Source organism: Argiope bruennichi, chromosome X2, assembly GCF_947563725.1.
Source record: "Argiope bruennichi chromosome X2, qqArgBrue1.1, whole genome shotgun sequence".
Classification (NCBI taxonomy): Eukaryota; Metazoa; Arthropoda; class Arachnida; order Araneae; family Araneidae; genus Argiope; species Argiope bruennichi.
This window is the reverse complement of record NC_079163.1, coordinates 129,867,397-129,887,187: the sequence shown is the minus strand read 5'-3', so window position 1 is coordinate 129,887,187 and position 19,791 is coordinate 129,867,397.

The window sequence follows — 19,791 nt, the reverse complement described above, 5'->3', positions numbered from 1 at the left end:
AGAATTACTGTTGTAATCACTAGATAACATATCGAATTTCACTGATTTAAATAATTGCGTTTCCATGTATGCGGAAGAACAGACCGACAGGCGGTCACCCGTTTGACGAATCTGGCTCAAAAAATGATAAGAATCTAAGATTTTGTCATCTATTTTAGATGCTAAACCTGTGCACCAAATTTTATGTGTTTAGCTGTTTGTGTTTTGCAGTTATCGAGTTTCCTTATATTTGAACAAACTTCCTGCCAATGGATTTCGTTCAAAATTTCATAGAAATCTACAAATTTGATGTAAAGATAATATACCAAATTTCATCTGTCTAGCTCAAAAAGTTTGACTTATTGTGTTCACAGACAGACAGACAGACACAATGCCAAATATGTGTTTTTCGGACTCAGGGCGGTCTCAGAAGAGAGGATTCGTCAAAATCATGGATTCGAATTTTTTGATGATTATAATACTTCATCTTTCCTTCGTATACGAAAAAGTAGAGAGAAATAATGTCATTGCATAATATAACACTTCAAGTGACGGAACTAAAGCTTATGGATAATAAACACGGGTTCTTTTTCAAAAGTATGAAACAGCCAGCTGCGATATTTTTTCCTTTCTTTCTTTTTTTTTTTTTTTTTTTTTTTTTCTTCCACGCATGGCAAGTCAAGCTTGAGTAATCAACCACAAATGCCTTCGTAAACCTTATCGTTTCCGAAGTAATGCGGTCTTACAAATTCCGTGGGTGTTACTACGACAGGGGCATTCGATTTCTTTTCATTCTGATAATGAGATTAGGACATTTTCTTTCCCTGCATGACTATTTTCTAATGCACTACTGCAGAACTGTAACACGTTTTAAAACCGAGCCTCTAAAATTTTTTCCAAAATACAAAAAGCTCGATTCTGCCATTTTTTGATAACAAAAAATTTTCTACTTCCGTCTGGTAATAAAATGCTTGGCGAGAGTATACATTACATAAAAAGTGAGTATGTTGCAAATTGTGAGAAAAGGTGATAAAACGAAAGAAGTTCAAATGTCTGCGGCAGATTTCGTAAGATGAACGATTTGCTTTGTTGAGCATAGATAATGATTTTGTAAGCAATTCCCGTTCATTTCTGCAATGATTCAAGTATAATGTTTTTTCCCTGTCGAGCTTGTTGAATAGACACAATTATTTATTCCCAAATAGTGTAGTATGTACTTATCGAGCCCTACTGATGTGAATGAGGTCAAGGATAACGCATTTTTATATCTTTCTCAGTTCTTTCTTACCTATAATCTGTGGTAGCAAAATGTGAAGGTTATGGATATCATGGAATTCATTCATTGTAATTTGCGCGAAAAATGAAAACCAGCCTATTTCTTCTAAAGTGATTTTCTTAGTTTTTCGCTATTCAATTTCTTGGATATTCACAACCCACGCAAATTTATTTACTCTAGAGAATCTAAAAATTAAAGCGAATAAATGTTATGGTCAAAACATTTATTATGGTCAAACAAAAAACCTACTGCACGTTTTTTTCGTTCAATAATACCATATGTTTCAATTTTAAATATTTCTGATATATTAGTATAATAATCATATCTCCCGTTTTAAATCTTAAAATATCCTATAACTATCTCACGTTGAATTTTCTTTTTCAATTTTCCTTTCAGTGTTATAAACTAAATAAAATTGCACAGTTCCAAAATTTATAAAATTTCTTATTAGCTTGTGTTCATCTGCTAAAAGTATCATTACTATAAATATTTTTATATTACTGTTAATTTTCTAGTTTTTTAAAAGTGTTTTAAAATGCAGAAAGAATACATTGTAAATAAGAAAAGATATTATCCTTTCTTTCCCTTAAATTTTACTCACTTAACATTTGAATTTATGATATAAGAATCTGTAATATAGAACGAGCTATTAGATTATATTTTCCTTCATTTCGAATGTCAATTAGAAATAGCCATTCCAAACATTCATGGTTTTATCCTAGAGTAATGTCATCTATTGTAACTTCCCCAGAAACTGGAAGTATTCTTAGAACATGTACATAAAATAAAAATGAGAAATGAAATTGATTCATAAGTTTCATCTTTAAAAAAAACTATTTTAAATATAAGAAGAAGGAAATTAATGACAGCATCTACATGTTTCATTTTGGAATGAAATACAGCACATACAGATTTCTTACAAAACAAGATGCTCAGAAAGTTCCTGCTATGATAATTCAAGAAAAATGAATGGTGCCTGCAAGAATTTTGTAGCTAAGTTTCTGATTAATATCTTCAAAATGAAAGATTTTCTAAAAGTGAAACTAAATGAGAGATGAATCGATAGATTTCTCAAGTGAGATTTATGCAAATGCAACTCTTCTCCATGAATGATGTTATGGACTTCGCATTGTTTTGCGTCTTACCTACATAACATCTACCTTTCATGGTAAAATTTTGATTTTGAGCAAGAAAAGGCTCATCGAATTAAACACAAGCAATTTTGAATAAAAAATATTTAGATCAGAAAATTTCAACATATCATATTTAGCGGGTTAATATTAAATGATTGACTGTTTAATTGCCAAAAATATTTATTGTATGAAAGATCTCACTGTAAGAAATCGTCTTTAATTGTATCAGAAACCCTTTAGATGAATACTTATAATAATTTTCCGCAGAGACTTTCTCGATATGAATATGAAATTCACAATTATTATGCTTAAAAATGTTGATGTGTAATGTTGCAAGAAAATTTCAATATCCGAAAGATGGATAACGAAATATATCGTATATATAATATTTTCAGGATTTAGAAACTACTTCTTTTAAATCCCATTCATTTATATCATGCAATGGAAAACACCACAAATTATTTGAAAAACACAACAATTTCACTTTAAAACCGATAGTAAAAGTATTAACTCTTGCGAGGAAAACTCAAAACTTGCATTCAATCACAAATCAGTAAAACGTAGAAGTTGAAGCATCACATATGGAAATAGGCATTTTTTATCTTTACTTGCAAAAAAAGAACTTCGGATAATAATAAAAGATGACGCATCATTGCTATTTTCAGATAATGTATCTAGTTATCTTAAATCAAATCGCGATGTGTCAACCCACCTCGGATAACGAAAGATATTTTTTTGCAGACTCAGATGATGACATCAACGTCTAGAAAATGCAGAGGTATTCCAATAATTAATACTAAATCGACTAGTAATAAATATGGAAATATAATGTGAATTCGATTTAGAATGACAAATAGAAGAAGAAACAATTTTAAGTTTTAAATTATATTTTTTATGTCTTCAAATAAGATGAATTTACATACATGTAACAATTATATAGCAGATGACAACAGACAAATTTTGTTAAAGGAAAACAACAGCAGCAGGTACATGTTCAAACAAATAAAAATGTTTAATTATTCTTAGATTCGGAATATCATTTCACAACCCTCTAAGCAATTTTAAATAATAAAATTATTAGTTCTTAAGGAATAAATTTAGATTTTCAAAATAAAATCTATTATACTTTCATTGACATGAATATATTAAAAGGTGGAAACCTTAAACATTGCACTGACGGTTTTGAAATCGTTTGTTCTTGAAAAACAAAAATCGTCAGCAATTAGCAGATGATATCTTATCCTTCTACGAATAGTTTCATTTCACAGTATAAAATGCGTTTCTATGGAACTGATGTGCATGGACAACAATGGAGGATTAAAAAATGAGACGTCTTATGTATAGTCAATTTTGAATAAGAAAACAAACAAAAAAAAAAAAAAAAAATCGTAGTTCATCTGTATTTGTGAAAGGCTCTAGTCTTCAGCTTCCTTTGCTATTTTCTTTCTTTTAACAAATATTCTTTGTTAAAAAAAGAACAACAAGTTTTCAAGAGTTTAGAATGGTAGTTCAGAATAAGGCTCCGCTCAGCTTTGCGAATTTTACTGAAACCATATGAAGTCAAAATAGGCAAGAGCAATGCAAGAATAAAAAAATGCACGACATACGACACAACAATACGCAGAAAAAAGAAACGAAGCAAACCATTGTTCCATTCAGAATCTCATAACGTTTGGAGAACTGCAATTTTACTCCTGACGCTCCCCTTCAAAGGCAAATTATAGAAATATTTATGTGCTGTTTTCGTTTTCTTGAGCTTTGTTTTCATGATGCACAATCAAACCATAGCAAAAGGAAGTAAGACGGAATTATAAATCAACACCTCTGAATTTTTTCAAGCAAATGTTTTTTCATCACTTTTTGTTTTCATTCAAATAATTAATGCCGCAGTTGTTTGCACAGAGCAATTTACGCAAACAGTTTTAAATAATTTATATTAGATAGAGTTTCATCTTATTCTATTATAGTTTGATGGTAATAGTGACTGGCAAGATAATTACCTTCAAAGGGAGAAACAATTCTTGAGAGTGTATGAGAAGTTGGTCCAAATCTTTTGTCTGCACTTCAACTCTGTAAATACATATTGCAGAGAAAGCATATAAAAAAAGAATTCGGAAGCTTAGTTTAATTGTTCAGAAATTTAAACATCCATTCAAAATGAATTATTTCTCAGGTTCACTATTGATCCATAGCTTCATTACAAGCGAAAGTAAATTATGTTCTTTAATTGACTGCACTAAAATCTATTTATGCTTTCCAAAGATTTCAACAAAGGATTTTCACATATAAATTCTTTAGCCAGGTGAATAATAAAGATTCAAAGAACTAACCAAATCACACAAGTTACTTTCTTGTGTAGCGAGATAAAATTGTATTTGAAAAAATAATTAATTTTTAAATTAAATTTCTAAAAATGAAGTTTTTATAAAACCCTTTAAAATATCAAACCCTCCATCTCTTCTTTTACAAACTTTTTTCTATCTCATATATTTGTGAAGTTAAAACTGTTTTTAATTTTGTATGAAATTCAAAATTTCTTGTAATTAGGGGGAATCATATGAATATTTTCTATTTTATATATTTGAAAGAAATTACTGATGAAAATTGGGATTTAGCTTCTTTTTTCATTGATCGATTATAATACTATATTAACTAGAAGAGACTTTTTGATTGACTTGTTTTTAATTGATCGATTAGAATACTAGTTTCGAGTTTAATTTAATTACTCAATGCTCTACATTTGGCATAATATAATAATACAAATCAGATAAGGAATATAGTACCTAGAAATTGAAATTTTTAGAATCTGAATAGAGTGCTGTTTTTTCTAACAGTTCGTTATTACGTTTCATTACGTTTTATATATTTTAAAAAACTTATTAGAGAAGGTCATAGTGCTCTTCAATCTTCTGACAGGTTAATTTGCATACAAATGAAACAATTACTTTCTAAACGATGAAAACGTAATGACCTCTGTGTTCAAGTCAGGGCGGCATTTCGCAAACACAGCCATTTAGCTAAGTGTTAAAATGAATCTGCCTTTGAAAATTTAATGGTTCGTTTTTACCTATATAAGTATATTTGCAACATGCAATTATTCTTCGTATTTTCTGGAAACTACTCCGAAATTTATCCTACTTACTTTTAATCAAATAGGTTATAAGAAAAAGAAACTTACCTAATTTCATGATAATGCATGAACATTTTTGTAATGGTGATATTTAGCTTGCGACAGATTGACTGTTCACAGAAGATCCGAGTTGTTTTCCCATTTTAATATTTGGAATGTCCAATTATTCATATCGTGCCGCTTGAAGAAAAATTGCATTTTTACTTTCCGCCAGAAAATTCCAATCAGCAAACACTTGTGACAAAACAACGAAACTTCTGCTCTTTAATTACAAAATTCTTTAACTTTTTAAATATTTTAAAAAAATTAAATTGAATTTTTGTTGATTTCTGGAAAAATTGTTGGAAGGCATTCAGTAAAAATTTTTGATCACACTTAATGAAATTCTTATGATTTCTAAGGAAATACAGTCATTGTTTAATTGTTAGGCAATGTATATTGTCATGAATAAAGAATATCAACAGTTGGACTTCGCAGAACAAACCCGATTTATTACTTTCTGTCTCAGCTATTTATTGCTTTTTGGTTTGAAAAATACAGAGATTTATCAGAGTTCTGAATAAAATAACCCTGTATTTATTCATAAGTAAAAAAATTTTTTAAAAAAAGATCTTCTAGAGTTAATTTTACAAAATGGCTTCGAAACAATCCTTTTACCCGGTTTCTGCGATATACCGATTATAACTGGCATACGTCAGCGAACAACAGTTCCTAAGCCTTGTAATTTCCATTACGAGTTGCATTATTGTTGTCAGTGGCAATGTGACAAGATGTTCATGGATCAACATGGACGATTCCAGTTTTTGCTTCTTTGTCTCTACTTAGTTTCTCTTTCTACCATACTTAGAAGGCTAAAATTCCCAACTTCTGGTTATTTTCAACATATCCCATGGGACTTTATCAAAAATATCATTTGAAGAATATTTGTTTTCATTTTTTGAAAGGAAATAATAGCAATAGACTTTCAAGAATAGTCATTTTTGCATTTATAACAGTCATAGAAATAATTTTTTGAACCATGAGACTTTTTCGTTTGAATTACAGAGTCGTGATATTTAAACCGAATATTTACATTCTACGGTGAAATAAACAACTAGATTAAATTTCATTTCCAATATCACGTCGAGAGATTACATCAATGATCTTCTCTTTTTTTTATTTGTTCAATTTTTAAGGATTACTTTCAAGACGCATTCAAACAATTACTACGGGTATTTGTTTTGCTTCGGTTCACAGACGCTATAAGCCGATTGTATGCAGTAGCTAATCACTTATTGTTTGAAATAATGGATTACCTACATTTGATACAGAATATAAATCGTAAAAAGTAGACCATCCGTAAACACGAGGATTGGTAACATATACTCTGAAACAATACAATATTAAATATTTCTTGTATTTGTTTTTCGCTTGATAGTTTAAAAAAATAAATATAGCTTACATCATCTATTCGAAAAGTGTGTTTCTTCTTTTGTGCGCATCAAAAAATGATTCAGGATAACATTACCCCATTTTTTCTTTTTTTTTTCTATTACATCTATTAGCATTGTTTGAAAAAAAGTACTTCTTTCGCATCGTTGAAACTGTTAAATTTAATTTAAATGGCATTTCAAGCATGAGAAGTCTGTTATTCCCATTTGGTTGATGAGATTCAATTTTTTTGCCTTAAATCATAAATAATTTCAATTAATATTAACTGTTATATATCTTACATATTGTTGTCACTTGATATTAATTCTTGTATTTTTATTTTATTTGTTTCCGAACCAACATAAACCCCGTTGCGTGCTTTAAAACTACTTTTTATTAACTGTTCTTTTGCATTTTATCGTAAAACAAAGACATGGAGCAATATTTTACAATTTTGTTGAATATTCGACATTGCGTAGTCTCGAATATTCAACAAACACTATTAGAATCATGTATAATTGCCTTATTATATTTTATTATATTGTACAGTATTGTAACAATTTTGTAGAATTTCACTTGGGATATCAAAAAAATTCTTCTTTTTCGCTACGTTATTAAACTTTAGGGACGTCAATGCAGTTTTGTGTATTTTATCTTTCTGTGTCAAATCGACTAATTTGGTTTCAATTGCAATTTTTGAAATAATTTATTAATTCATAGCAGATATGTCATAGCACATAGAATTAGAAAAAATAATTTTCAGTTATGAAAATTCAGGTCATAATTAAAAATGGTTCAGTTCAGTTTCATTTCTTGAAAAATAAAACAGTAGCTCTATCGATTAAATCCATTTATGTGATAAGAAAACTGTTAGTCATATGAAAGATGTCTTCCATCTAATCATGCACCATTCTATTACGTCAAATTCCTTTCTTTTAATGAAGATGAGTGTTGGATAACTGAACATTTTTCAGCTCATAACTCAGTTCAGTTTCATTTCTTGAAAAATAAAACAGTAGCTCTATCGATTAAATCCATTTATGTGATAAGAAAACTGTTAGTCATATGAAAGATGTCTTCCATCTAATCATGCACCATTCTATTACGTCAAATTTAATGAAGATGAGTGTTGGATAACTGAACATTTTTCAGCTCATAACTCAGTTCAATTTCATATCTTGAAAATTAGATTTCAGAAACATCCAATAGGTTAAGTAATTATTAATAGGTAATTATGACGTCTTAGTCATGTGAAAGATTTAATTATGCATCGTCAATGCCCCTTCTATTATGTCCAATCTTTTATTCTTAATGCAAGATGCGTAGTGGATACCAATATTAAATTCGCATCTCTCCTAAACGTAAATTGATTTCAACGTAATAGTAAAGATATTTCTGGAGGTGAAGCTTATAAAATCTAGTTATAAAAGCTTACTTTCTAAAGAAGAGGTCTCATTTCTACAATCTTTTCAAGGTCCGTAGAGCGAAAGTTTGTTTTATATGTTTGACCACTATAATCGACTGTCACGAGATTTCAATGTCAACTATTTCTTGAATTGATTTATTATTAATGGAAATCCGACCTTCCATATCAATTGAACTTCTAGAAAATCCTAAAAGTAATCACAAAACGAAAGAATGTAATATGTCGAATGCGAGAATTAGCCTTCAACGAAACTGAATGTATGAATATCTGTTCCATTAAATTAACAGGAGCTGACATCAATGTCGCAGGCTATCATATCAACATTCTTAAAAGTTATTAGGAAAAAATGCATACGAGGCCATTAGTAATGACTATATTTGCAGCGCAAATATTATTCTATTTCCTTGTTATGACGTTTGTAGGAAATTAAAAGTTTGGAATTGGAGGAAACTGACTAGACTACAAAAACACCCATAAAATACGTGGATGTGTTTCTAAATTAATTGGATCCATTAATATTTTTAATTTTGATATGAGAAAAAAAATTACTTAATGTTAAAATATATAGTCCTAAAGATATCTCGCTACTCTTTGATAAGTATTTCTTAACTCAACTCGAGACGCGCAGACATTCGCAGGAGAAAATCAAACTGGGACTTTTCTAACTAATCCGAGTCATTTGATCCCTTCACCATTTGCACTAATAATCAAATTCCAATTAAATGCATACAATTTAATAATATTCAAAATTATCCTTGAAAATTCATTTTTTTTTCAATCAAGTTTACACTCTTCTTTATTTCTGAAAGAAGTTTTTTCCCTCATTTTTTTTAATTAAGTAGTTCAGTTAGAATTATACCCCATTTTGATATAATATTCCCTATTTTGGGACTCGCTTCATAATTTTGAGAAGTGTTCATTTGATGAGGACAATGCTTGAGCCGGCACCCTCCCCTTTGAACTTCACCGACACATTTAATAATATTCAAAAGAATTGCGTTTTGGAGCTGAACTCACAACATCGCGGAACTAAAATCCGTGTATTGTAAAAGCACTTAATATATGCAAAATAATGAATTTTCTGTAGCTAATTTTTAAAAAGTATGTCAAATGTATCTCTTTGATATGAATATTAAAGATATAGATTTGACAATTTTAAAAGGATGTCAAATCTTTCTCCATTAAATATTAATTATATACTTAAAGGCTTGAAAAAAGGGGACAATTTGGGGAATCTCATTCATAATCTAGTTAAATCTGATCAAAGAGTCATAAACCGAGATTATCCTGCCTAAAGCGTAATTTTCACCAAAAAAACATAGTTTATTTGGGAAAAAAGATTCAGCTTCGAAATTTCATCTCAGCAATAGTCGAGATTTTTTTTTTTTTTTTTTTTTTTTTTTTGAAATCACTTTTAAGATTTCTGACAAACGAAATGCAAACATTATTTATCTCTCACACCTTATTTATTGAAAATTACAAATCTAAAAAAAGTCTTTTTGATTGACAGTATCTGAAACTTCAGAAAAAGAAGACCACGCATAAGAATTCATTAGAATTAGAACTTGTTTGTGGAGTTTTCTGGCGTGAAATTGACTTACTGCTTGCATATTCTTTTTATCAACACGTTTGCATACGCAAATGACATATATGATCAACATTCCTGTGGCTTTCAATTCTGCGACTTGGCATTATTCAAAACATCTTTTAAGATGTTATTTTCCAAATGTTCCGAAATTTCTATAATTTTAAATTTGAGAATTGAGGGCAGCTCTTTCGTAAAAATTTTGTCTCTGTGAAAATGATTTGCCAAATTTTTTTTTATGTAAACAAAGCTAAAAGAAATCTATGAGAATAATGTTCAAAATAAACTAAAAATAATTTTAAGAGTATTATCAAAAATTCTATCATTTAAAACCAAAAACCTGCCCAGGGTTTCCTTGCAAATTTACACACTATATTTTGGTTATTTTTCAGTACGCATTTTCCCTCCCTGATTTGAGATATCACGTCGACATTTATAAATCACATGCAAAAATACATGTCAACTTTTCTGATAATCAAATACACACGAATAGACATACCGACAGGAAGCCAAACTTATGATATATTTGGAGAAAAATTTGGTACACATCTCCAATTGAGTGATATAAGCCAAATTTCATTCATCTAGCTATTTGCAGTTTGATTGTTCTACATACTCGCACAAGCGGAGAAAGAATTTCTCACTCCTTCTTCCAAATTTGATTGAATTCTACAGTTTAGGTTTGAACTGAACATTTAGCTTGTTGAGTTCCCAGAAGTTCGGACTCAGGAAAAACTGCACTTTCATTCAAGAAGAACCAGTTACAAGCATCACATAAATGGAATCGATTTGATGAATGATCTCGTAATATATATTTGAAAAGATGTTATTGCATTGAAAGTGAAAGAGTCATCGTGGAGGTATTGAATTTATAATATTTGGGAATTTCAATTGGAATGTACAATGACCTTGTCACCTGAGGAATTCTAATCATTCATTTGGTATCAAAACAATCTGAATACTTACATCAAAAGGATAGTTTTGATTATAAAATCTTTTTTTTAAGAACTGGTTGATTCTTTTCGTCTCGACATTTCATCAAAAGTGTCATAGCACATGCATTTGATAATTTTATAAATTTTGGATTTTTTTCAAGTGAATTTTTTTGATTTTCAGTAATTATATGAAATTTTTATGAGTACTGATTAGTACCAGCTGAATAAATATTTGATTCCTAAAATAATTAATTGTCTTTGTTCTAATTTTTTTTTTATTTAAACATAAAATAAATTTATTCATCTTACTTAAAACGTTATATTCTTCATTAACTAATTCTAACTCTGCGTAGACAAAATTAAGTAAAATAAAAAAAAAAAAAAAACTCTCCAGCTCATACTTTAAACCAGAGCTTTTGAAACTATGAATACCAGAGATTTTGAAACTATGAATTTCGCTCTTGTCAGATTTCGCGTTCTCTGACAGGAAATGATTGGAAGAGAAAATTGGATAAAAAGAAAACGTTTAATAAGTCCATCCATCATCTCCTTCTTTCACTCTGCAAGTGCGTGTTACGTGCGTGTGTGACATTTTAAAAATGGAGCTTCCTCAAGATCTAAGTTTGCAACCGGTGCCACATGAATGGTTGCATTTTCATAGAAATCGGTATGTCATAAAATTTGTGTTCAAAGTTTAAGAAATAAGCAATGCAATACATTTTCAGAAATTATACTATTTATTGCTTAAATTTTAAACACAAATTTTATGATATACCGACTTTTATTACAATACGGAAAACCACCGACGCGGTGGTACCGTCAGCAAAGGGTTAATAAATACAATAAAAGAAATACGAAAAAGTTTTGAAGGCTTATTTTAACCCTATGCTGCCTTAATGATACATATTTACCATTTTCGCCAGTTCTCAAATAATTTTGAATATTTTGATAATTGATTAATAAAATTATTAACATACTATACTTTTCGTTTGAATAAAAAAAATGAGTCAAATAATTTTAATTCTCCCGTTAATACTGTAAGTAATTAAATAAAGAATTATTTTTCAATTATATTTTTCGCTTTTCGTGTATTCGTTTCTATTGATTTACACTTCTTTTACTTTTTGCATCTTGAGTCATTTGATGCTTGACAAATCCACATTGATATATAAGTGATGAAAGCCTTTACAAATTCATGGCAATTAGTGATAATAAATAATTGCTGTCCTTTTCAGACAAGGTATGAAGAATCGAAATCGAAATTTGACAAAAAATATCCAATTTCCTTTCGTGGTTTTATTTTGAGCCGATGCAAAAGTTGTAGATCAGTCAGAATGAACGGAAACGACAATCACGAAAAATGTTATTTTATTCAATTTTTATCGATCCAATTGTCTTCTCAAAATGTGCAATTTCACTGTTATTAGAGTAATTATAGAAGTTGAATGAAAATAAATTTCAGTAATAATATTTCGGTATTACTGCAGAATTGCCATATGAATTAAGAAAAATCCACGAGAGATAAGGCAAAAAAATGAAGAGTGAAAATGTGATTGAAATCGCAAATTTAACTATTTTACTATTGATGCCCAAATTATTAATTTTTTTTCTCTAAAAATTTCGAAGAAACATCTGCTACTGAAATTACATCATGAGATATTTAAAGAGACAAAAAGAAGAAAGAAATAGCGGTCTTCGCGTGCACCTTTAAGGACGACTAACTGAGGTATTCGCCCTGATGAGTTTCATTGTGAAATACCCAAAGCCAGAGCTGGGTTTCGCCATCACAAAGGGCGGTTGTTCTTATCCGTGGGAAGAAAGTGAGTTTCGATGAGTAGTGATGAAATTGCCTTTACTTCCTTGGTCGCTTTCGAAAAACCAGACGCGAAAATAACAAGACTTAAGTTTATATTAAAGTCCTGGGAAAAAGTGGCGTCAAAAGCTCATGCAATTTATCTTCTTTTGTATCATCGCTTCATCAACCCAGCGGCCTACTTTCAATGGTGGAATGCCATCGAACAGGCCGAGCAACTAATGGCCTTAATTGTGACAAGCGTCAATCCTCTCGGATAGAGCTCTTCCGAAAAAAACAATCAAGGACGGTAGTTTTTGGATTCTCTTGGGCGAACGAGGCCGAATGCTTCCGATTTGTATGACACACCTTAGCTAAAGGAGAAATGCGACACACTAGAGAAGGTGTTTTCCTGACTTTCTAACCTCATTCACTTCTGTATATTTACATTTGCATGCTCTTTCACTTTCATTCAATTTTCACTTTTAAAGGATATTACGTTTTGAGATATGACCTACTAGAAAAATCTGTTTCGTTTTCATGAGATATACATTCTTTTAAAGATATCAACAGTTGCTAAATGATGTTTGATTTCAAAAGTAGGAAGAAATGATTCATTTTCTTATAGACACAATCAATTTATTCGACTTTTAAATTTGAATGAATCTTATATTTATGCGTTAGGTATTTTGGTTTTGTTCAGGTCCTAAAGGGCGGAACATATTTTATCAATATACATTTTAACTTTTATTACAGACTGGTTCATAATCTCTACCATTAAGCTATTAAAATTCTACCATTAAGCTATTAAAATTCATACCTTTCGGGAAGTTTATTTACCTTTGCTTACGTGCTGGTACACTAGCTATTCCACAAAGCCATTTATTACTTTTAAGGCGCTTAATGTGTTAGGCCTCTAATTAGCTTACTGGCTGGTATATATGCTGTACCATTACGCCACTACGATTCAATCCCCAAATGGGATAGAATTTGTTGGGATTCTAATTCACTCAGTGTACAGAATTACTCTCTTGTCGGTATGAGTTATAGATAATCTGATTACTGATGGTAAAAGAACAACTCCCAAAGGTGATCTAAAAGATTCACAGGTCTTATCTTCTATTTATCTGAAAAAAAAAAGAGAGAAACGAAGTTCCTGGTTTCTCTGTTAAATTCCAGAGAATTTGAATTCCGCTTAATCGTAATCTAAAAGTTAAATGTAGAAAAGAATTTTTTTTATATTTTTAAGATTTGATATCTATTATTGTTTTTTGATGATAACAAAGAAATTTTATATGTATTCTTCTAATGACGCTTGCTTAATGACTACAATTTTTTTTTTTTTTACTCCTTTTAAAAAGTTTGAAATTTAGTTATTATAAAAATGTGTTTATAATTGTCTAAAAAGAGAAGGATAAATAAAGTCGAAAGAATTTTGATACAATTTTGGTCAATTATATTATGCACGAAAGTTCCAGCAACATGAATTTCCCCCCAAAAATATTGTAAAATGCTGCAGTGGTATACAGTATATAATAAATTGATATAACGAGTTAATATTCTAATGAAAACTGTAAATTGGGTGATAATGATATTTAATTACATAAATGTTTGTTATTAAACGTATGAATGAGTTTTCAAATAAGATTACCCGATAAAAAATAAAATTCTAATGATTTTTAATGATTAGAGAACTTAAAGAATGTCTTCATAAGTGAACTATTGCAGTTTTACATTTAAACTAATTTCGCATTATTCATTTGAGTGTATTATTCTTAACTTCAGAATGCATCATCTTGAACATACCTTCCTATACTACACAGTTTATATATACGAAAATATGTTCAAATAAGTTTTAGCTCAATTAAAACTGAATATATTTTCTGAACTTTTGTTTTTGAGCTTTTTGTCAGCTCCTTTGATGCTATTACTTGAACCATAGTGGTTTATAGGACATCATATTAGCCTGACGCCGGTTCGAGGACTAATATCATTGTCAAAGAGAGCCTTTTGAAAATTCGGATCACTCTTATCATCTAATCACAACTACTGTTTCTTATAACCACTTGATTCTTTCAAACAGATAATCAAACAAAAAAAATTAACTTGCCATGTTTATGGAAAAAGTTCAATTTTTATTTTGAGAGATTCTCTCGCTGTCCATAATTGAACCGAATATTTGACAAGAATTATGTCAGCAACATAAATAACGAATTAAAAAATTCAAATCAAGTGGAGAAGTTGTTTGCTTTTTTTGTTGTTGTGTTGAAAAAAGAAGATAAAAAAGAACTTTTGACCTCGTTGTTAAGGAATTCGATTAACAGCGGTAGAAAGTGTGCTAGTCGTGCGAAAAATGTGCTGGAAAATATCGCTATTTAATATTCTATTGTCTGAAAGCATATAAATTTGACATTTGTCAGAGTGTTTTGACCTTCCCGGAAACATGTGCGATGGATTTTATGAGAAATCAATCACTTCAGATACCCGCAATTTTAAGTCGCTGGAATATCAGAAATGTCACGCCTTGAAAGCGTGATCTGCTTACGACTTCAATCTAACATATTTTTAACATGCGAACTGACATTTTTTCGCATAAAATTTTTAAATTTAAGATCTATTTAATTTATGAATTTAATGATGATAATTAAGATTATGCATGTATGAAAGACTCTACAAGCCTTTTGTTAATGTGAGAAACGTTTATTCGGTGGGCAGGCAAGCCTAATTAGTAAGACAGACAATGTAAAACAATATAACACGTGCCTAATGAAAACTCATCCATATTAAAATTAGACCACACGGATAAAAAGTTCTTAATGGCTCAGATATTTTTCTATACATTATTACAGAATATTATTCATTACCTCAACTGTCTGATTTAAAACGGCAAGACAGCGACAATGGTCAGACCTTGACCGCTTTGGTTTGCATCCTATTCTTTGACTCTTCTTACCTCTAAGGACAACCGCCTCTCAATCAGATACAGAAGGTCCATAGACACGACTGCTATTTGAAGAAACGTATTTGGATTGGAGATGCTAAGTTAAGACTAGGCTGCTATATACGAGACAAGGAAAAGCTTCCTTTTATATACAAATAGATATAAGTTAATAATGCTTTCTGTTGGACTCTTCAATTCGGAAAAGTGTTTTATTTTAATTGAGTTTAAAGTTTGATAAATCTGTCAATAAAAGCAAAAAATAATGAAGCGCAAAGCGTGTCTTGTAGCGACTGATTGGCTGATTTGTTGGACTTAAGACGTAATAACCACATTCGATCAAATTGCACCAAACGCATACTTATGAAATTTCAGATCTAAATCTGTATGCCATTAAAACAGAAAGTTTATATTAATAACAGGGTAAGAATTCTCTCTATGCTCTCTTCAAATTAATTTTTTCGAGTTCCGATCGAATTTTCATTGCATTTTTTTTTAACTGTCAATTTTAAAATATGTATGATTCACTGAATAAAACAGCATCATGACGAATTATTTAACCGCCTTTCACCTAGCAAAACTTACTTTGAACAGCTATTTTATTAATATTCTTTTCTGGAAAAGTCTGATAAGTTGATACAAGTCTCTTGTTTGTAACTTACCTTTCATGAATTCTGTTTACAGACTTTACTTACTTCATAATGTAAATATGCTTGCTAGGCCACAATGAGAGTTTAGGATCCTGCTTTCATTTTTGGCACCAGCCCTTGGATTCTTAATATTAGTTTGCGCTAAATTACAAAATAAATTCCTTTTGGTGAAAAATATTTTATTTTTGCTTTATTGTAAGGCTTTCACCATGAAGAGTTTATTCTGAAATATTATTTTTAATATATAGAAAGCATTATGTTGCCCAATCATTAGAATTTCTATGTTTAGGATTTAAACTAAATTAATATACTTTTGTCAAAGATTAGGAGTAATAAAGACTATTAATTCTTAAATAAAATGTCTTTTAAAGAGGACAGCAAATTTTTATATTATTCTATAATTAAAGGAAAATTCTAGGATTACTGTAAAATTCTATCTTCTGAAAAATTATTTCTCATTAACAATGGTTTTCAATTAAATTTTGATCACTTGTTTTATCATTGTCTTGTAACATGAAGCAGCCTTTTGAGATTTTCTCCATTATTTCCACACCTCTAAAAGCAGAATGAAACTAAAACACGCATTCGTAGAAAGCTGAATTTCAAGTCAATTTACTGAAAAAAAGCCATTCATCGCAAAATTGATTTATGAATTAATCAAAATGGGTCATTTAACCATTCACCGTTTCATTGCAAATGATTCAAAAGCATTTAACCATCCTCAATGGTCTTGAAATCATTGTTTATATATAGTCCTAAAGGCAGAAGAAACAAGATCCCAAACAAGTATGCTAACCAATTACGACGACCTAATTTAAACCATTTCGAAATATATTTCCTTGTTGATTCCTAAACTTGCTTCGCATAAAGGTGGTTTGGAACGACTTATAATACACCGTAGCCGTCGAGGAAGTTATTAGATTGACCTCGTCTTGGTTTAGCTTATGAAGGATTACCTAAAAACTAGTTTCCGAAAACATCGACAAGATAGTGGAAAGTAGAAAACAAATGTGAATATGAAATCTCCTTCAAGCCAAAATGCTAATTATGAGGCTGATAGTTGGAATTTCATATCTTAATAAATTTCGATGTTTTGCTTTAAAGATATTTTAATTGAATAGTCAGTTAGAAAAAATGAAATAAATATCAATAAAACTGAAAATGAAAAAGATACCTTCGCAGGTTTGGTTTAAATACTATGCTAATTTTATATTTAATAATAAAAAATAAAATGTAGATATATAAAGCTAAAGAATTCATAAAAGGAATTCTGGATGGATAAAGTGAAAAAAATTAATTCAGTCAAAAAATTAATTGCAGAAATGAATGAAAATGGAAGAATTAAGCCTCTCGTTGAAAGATGCAGCTTGAATATCAATAAACTTTAAATGTTTTTTTTTAAAAATACATTTATTATCAAAAATAAGAATATTACGCATGCCACAAAGTTTTGAAAATATGCTATTTGTAAACAGTGAAGTATAAAAAATGTCATTTTTAGGCAAAACAAGCAACGAATCTACTTAAAGGAATAATTTTAAAATTTAAGTCTTTAGAAAAAAAACATGATATATTACAATATCAGTTACTCTCATGCTTAGCAAGATTAAAAACCAAGCCATAGAATTCAAAAACAGTTTCCCTTAACGAAATAGCAACTGAAAATCATCTACACAAACAGACCTTTTTTCTCAGAAGGGCTGCAAACCAATGCGCAAATTAACTTGTTTCATGAACTCTTGTACCTGAAGAAATAAAAATATGAAAATCATAATACAATGGTATGAAACTATAATTCAATTCCTGAAGAGCTAAAAAAAATTGAAAACTTTAGGAGCATATTTCAATAACATATATATATATATATACATATTAGAAGTAACTAAGTATATGTATTATATATATATATATATATATTTAGAAACAAATTCAAGGCAGAAACAAATTTTGTATTTGTCTTTTGTCGATTCATATTTAACCAATTAACAAGAGAATTGCATATTTTTGAGGTATGTAGCAAAACTGATTTAGTCTTCTTGTTTATTTTATAAGAAGTTACTTAATTTTTTCAGTAGCTTTGGGATTCTTGCGAGCCGTATAAGTGAAGACCTGATACTCAAAGGAGCATCTCAATCAGCTGTGATGGTTAGTAAACATGCCAGATTTTAATATTTTTTTATTGTTCAGTCGAATTGAGCTATGACATGAAAAAAATGCATTAAAATATTTTTATTGGTTTAACTTATTTGAAGCCGTATATTGGGTAAGATGAGAAGGGTGAATTGAAACATCGATTTTTTAAGGGGGATGTTTAAAACACTCATAAAGTGATCTGCCGAACGTTAAAATAGATGAATGAGGTTTAGAATAAATTGAAAAGAGAAATATAAATTTTGATGCATGTTTTTGATGATGATGTCGTGTCCGCGTTACCACGGAAAGGGGGAGCAGTAGCTTCTGAGGATAAAGACCCCTGAGCACCCCAGAGCAGAAGTCTGACTTCTAGCTCATATGAAGATGAAACTCACACTTTCACGTGCACAACCCCTTTTTACAGGGGGGCACATTCACACACCTCACAGATGAAGAACAATTATGCCCGAACCGGGACTCGAACCCAGGATGCCCAGGTCACGGGGAAGACGCGCTACCCCTATGCCAGGATGCTGGCGACGCATGTTTTTAATCTCTTTTTATGTGAGAGATGTTTTGTATTCCCCTAAACTATATTTCATAGAAGAATTAATATCTAGCAAGAACTTCAGGTAGATTAAAGGATTCGAAAAGCGAAAAGATTCTTGTTCTAAAAATGGTGATCTACAACTTCAAATGGATTCTCTAAAATCCTTATTCAGAAAAAAGAAGTGAATATTAAATTTGAAGTTAATATTTTGTCTCAGCTATTATACCTGAAAGCATTTTCTTCATTCATGGTTTTCACGAAGAAAATGCGTTCAGAGAGAGAGAGAGAGAGAGACAGAATATGGATGCGTTCAGACAGAGAATGAGACAGAATAAACGAAGCAAAATATTAATTTCAAATGCAATTTTTATTTGTCATGATTTTCAGAGAATCCTATAAAACGAAAGGAGATCGAATAAAGAGAAGGATCTTCTTAATGATTTCTCACCACTCATAAATCCAACAAGAGAACACTACAAGCAGGTGCATAAGAAACTTCCGTAAAAGCAAGCATGTTTTCGTTCCCTCGCGAGTCTTGAAATCCTTTTATTTCCAATTCAATGACTTTAAGAGCTTTAAAGCCAGACATTCATGCTCCCTTCAATCCATACCAAAGGATTTCTGGTACTTCACGTTATTCCATTTTTTTTCTTACGCCCATTCAAGTTGGTCATTCACGATCACTACATGCCCCAACTCCTTAATTGAGCGCCTTGTTATATGCAAGTCCCCTCTCTGGATATCCATCTTAGCTTCCTCATTTTCATTTAAAAACCAAATTGTGCGATAAAAAGGTATTGGCGTATTATTAGAACGGCTTGAATAATCAACTGTCTAGTCCTATCATAGGATTG